This window comes from Dreissena polymorpha, chromosome 12, assembly GCF_020536995.1.
Source record: "Dreissena polymorpha isolate Duluth1 chromosome 12, UMN_Dpol_1.0, whole genome shotgun sequence".
NCBI classification, from domain to species: Eukaryota; Metazoa; Mollusca; class Bivalvia; order Myida; family Dreissenidae; genus Dreissena; species Dreissena polymorpha.
The window spans coordinates 64,644,122-64,648,720 of NC_068366.1; the positions used below are offsets into that span (position 1 = coordinate 64,644,122).

Sequence of the window (4,599 nt, forward strand, 5' to 3'; positions counted from 1 at the left end):
TGCTGGTTTTCTCATGGCGCAATTTATATTAATTTTCTGAAAACGAAATTAGTGATTTTAAGAAAATACGTTTACTGTTACGATAAACTTTCTGTGTTATAAAGGCCTGTGAATAATCGGACAGTAATCAAGAAATGTTTTTGCAGCTTGTAGACGGCCACAAATAAACTTGTATTTCGTTTGGAAACTGTCGTATCAAAATGCTCAGACTACGACCTTTTGTCATTCATTTTTCAAAGGATTCGATAAACAACACTTTCGACGAGAGTTGTAGTCACAGTGGAGTGTTAATAGGACAGACAGTGGATGATATTTGCACAGGAAAGTAGGATTTAACTCAAACGTGGACACACATGGAGATAAATTCAAACATAATGTTGCTCTAGCGCTTAGCAAAATTTACAAAAACACTTGAATATTGGCATTTTTTAATGTTTACAATGTTTTCTGCACTGAATTTTACACACGTTTTAAGAACATAATAGATTCTAGCATCAATACAGCATTATCTTATGTCATCTGTTTGCCTGAAACAACATGTAAATTATCATGTTCTGGTAAAACATTGTCTGGCGTACACTAATCTGTCTCACATCCATAGTAATAATAAATCTGTTCATGCCATAGTCCGTCTGTTAATCCGAAAAGTAATATGTTAATAAGGCAAATGAACAAAGACAGAAATCATTAGCCCATATGTTGCTTAGGTTACAGTTTTACAACAACAACTACACGATTTTACAATTTATTATCGTGTCCTTTCTTACACCCTTGAAAAGTCTCCTAGTATACAAATTCACCTATTGCTTTTAATAGCATATGAGACTTATATAATTACATTCTATATAAAGAAGTGAAACTCCAGCTGCTGGAGCAGTATTGGATTTTCATTAAAAACAATTAGTTGGTCCTTTATTTAAGGCAAGTGACCGATTGCCCCAACAGTACAAAACAGCACAAAACAGCACAATACAAACCAACATAAACACAAAATATGAATAAAGCTGGGGTCACCGCCTTGGAACGGTCAATGCAAAGCATTGGGGGTTTAAACCTGGTTATAGAGCGCTCAACCTCACACTTGGCCCAGCAATATTCATAATACATTTAAGTGTAAATAAAATTTAACGTCATAGCATTGTAACTCAAATTAAACAATAATAAAAGGGAATTAAAAGGCATTCAATTTAATTACTATTTAATTACTCAATTGCATTGAAGATACAAGAGTAACAGAGTAACAACTTTTTGACGAACGATCAAATAAAACTACTAGAATAAAAATGTATTATTTATAATGCACATCGACAGGAAAGACTATTTAAACCCTTTTTTTTAATTAAAATTGCCTATGTCTTTAATTGCAAATAATCAATTCAAAACAGTGAAACATGTGCATATTTATAAGCGATGCTGTACAAATGTTTGTGTATGTTATATAGCAAATATCTTTCTACACAAAATATAAAAATGAGATGCAATGTTGTTGAAAACTGCATATCCCTAACCATTTACCTAAGTATTGCTGTTTATAATATATGGTACGTGATAGTGTGACTATGAATGGTTCACGATATGCTTTTTCCCCATGTGCTCCATATGCAGCTCTATGGCTTGAACCTTGGTAAATATAATTCTTGACAACTTGACAACATTTGGTCATCAATTTTAAAGTATTTGGGATCAACAAATCTAATAAACCAATTTCCAAATATGAATACCTCACGAAGCGACTTTTTCAAGTCGGCTGGAACCAGTGTTTTTTTCCAATTGAGTAAATTCTATTACTACTACTGCTAGTTTAGTTTGAACGTATTTATTGCATCAAATATGCATGGGATTGGATTACAAGTTTTTGCAACATTATCTGGATCCTCTCCTAGATAATTATATAACATAATTTACTAAAATACATTGTTAATAGTTCAACAACATAATCAGTTAGTTTAACATAATTATACACAGATAAATAGACATGAAAGTAGGTTAACAATTGTAAAGTTATTGAGAATAGTTATCTTCCATTGTATGCATGTCATTGACAATTTTATACAAAATTTAAAACCTTTTTGAGCCCGCTATGAATGACTGTACTGTTCTGAACACCATTTCATTAAAATCCAAAGACATGTTGGGGTCCCCACATAGCAACAATTTAACATTAAGGTTATGGTTCAATTTGCTTATAGTTAGTCCTCTTATGTGTGCGAAGTTTAAACATTCAAAAAAGTAATGCTGCGCATTTTCACAAGGAGCTCCGCAAGAACAAGATTGATCAGCGATTAGATTTGATCTATAAAGATCGTAGTTTAAACTACTACACATATTTCTAAGTCTTGTGTGAGCAATGTTTACTTTTCTTTTGCCTATATTATAGTATTTTGGGCACACAAGTGGCTGTGGGGTTATCGCCGATCTGAAAGAAGATATTGTAGGTTTTTCTCTTGTGTCTATATTAAGGTCATTCCACAATTTTATTGTAGATGGAAAATACGATATACTGTATGAAGTTAATCGCGATTGGGGCATAGAGTAATTTCCTTGATTTCTTAGATTGTAATGTGATATACTACCGACATGTTGTGGAAGTAGATTTGATAAATAAGAGGGTGTTAAATGAGCGTGAATTTTATAAAATGTTACTAGTTTTTTTCTTTGTCTCCTCGAGGCTAAGGGTTCAAGACCAGATTCTTTATATAAGTTCTCTTTACTACTACTACTACTGCTATTAATACTACTACTACTACTCAGGATACTACTACTACTACTACTACTACAACTACTTCTACTGGGTAATAGTAGTGACGGTAGTACTGTACAGTTGTAAATTTATTTTATATTGATTGTTGCTGTAACATACTACTACTTCTACTACTACTACTACTACTACTACTACTACTACTACTACTACTACTACTACTACTACTACTACTACTACTACTACTACTACTACTACTACTACTACTACTACTACTACTACTTCTCCTACTACTACTACTACTACTACTACTACTACTACTACTACTACTACTATTATTATTACTACTACTACTACTACTACTACTACTACTACTACTACTACTAGTGTTACTGCTACTACTTCTACTACTACTGCTACTACTGAAAATGTGATATTGTTATAATAATATGGCTTATATCTGCTTTCTCTCCTTCCAGGACAAACATAAGCGATATTCCAAAAATCACAGTTGTCAAACTGGATGGCAAATGGGTGACTGCCAACAACAGGCTCCTCTGGGTGTTCCTTCAGCTAGAAAAGCTCGGAAAATGAACTCACATCGACGTCTATGAAGGCTTCTCTATACCTACCGAGAAACTCGCGTCAACAAACGTCGGTGTTACGGCGCACGTGCGCGGTAATCCGGGTAGCTACTATCTTAGCCGGTGGAAATCCATATTCATCGACAAAAACTGGTACCGAAATGCGTACGGCGGTGCCGCACAGTAGCAAATCTAGTCGTATCAATACCATCATCCCTTCGCCTTCCCAGTGAGTACAACCGACATGTACATGTCCTAGTATAAAGAAAGCGAGTATTCGAATAACGATCCTTAAAAGCATTACTTCAAATTCGTATAAAAGAGCGTATCCGGAACCTCGAGTGAACGACTCGTGGTGTTAAAAAATATTTACAATTCTGTTTATAATGTTCATACTTTTAATTTTATGGAATGTATTCATTTAATTCAAATGCCGTTTTTCTATGGTATTTTAATGTTCAGCAGTTGCACGTGTACACAATCCATTGCTTTCTATACTCGCTTTAATGTTACTGAAATAGTTGTTAGACTAGTATAATGACAATGTTAAAACTTATTATGAATTCTTATGTACTTGTGCATGTAAATATTCGTTGTATCGGTACTTGATGCTAAACTGTATGTACTTTGTTAAAACAAATATCCTGTACGGTAATAGTATGTTCTATTACTAAACCATGTAACATTCATGTAGATGTTTCAGTGATGAAATTGAATGGAGTAATTTTCACATTGCATAATTGGTTTTTGTTTCACTTATTGTTTAGTTTCAGACGATCATATATGTTTTGCATTATACGGATGTATTTAACTACGATTTTGTATTTTCTATTTATACTTTTACAATTATTGAAGACAATATGAACATACTATGTAAGCAAGACTGATCGAATAGCCTACGGGCTATCGTGCGTTCCGTTGAATTTAAATTTGCTATCGAATTAGCGTCGCTTAAAAGTGATATTTTATCAGAATGATCTTTTATCAGAGTGATCGACATGTCATGTAAGAATGTTCATTCGTTATCTTGGTTTCAAAAACAATATAAAGAAGTGAAACTCCAGCTGCTGGAGTAGTATTGAATTATTATTATAAACAATAAGTAGGTCCTTTATTTAAGGCAAGTGACCGATTGCCCAAACAGTACAAAACAGCACTATACAAAACAACATAAACACAAAATATGAATAAAGCTGGGGTCACCGCCTTGGAACGGTCAATGCAAAGCATTGGGGATTTTATCCGGTTTTGGAGCGCTCAACCTCACACTTGGCACAGCAATATTCATTATACATTTAAGTGTAAATACAATTTAAC

The 4,599-nt window shown here is 33.6% G+C and overlaps 1 long non-coding RNA gene across 1 annotated transcript; it reads left to right on the forward strand.

Annotated features, from left to right (window-relative positions):
- On the forward strand, positions 1-4,022 carry LOC127852955 (uncharacterized). Its single transcript, XR_008036372.1, has 2 exons — positions 1-325; positions 3,178-4,022. It is a non-coding gene; the product is annotated as an uncharacterized LOC127852955 (long non-coding RNA).
- Positions 4,023-4,599: the final 577 nt, after the last annotated feature.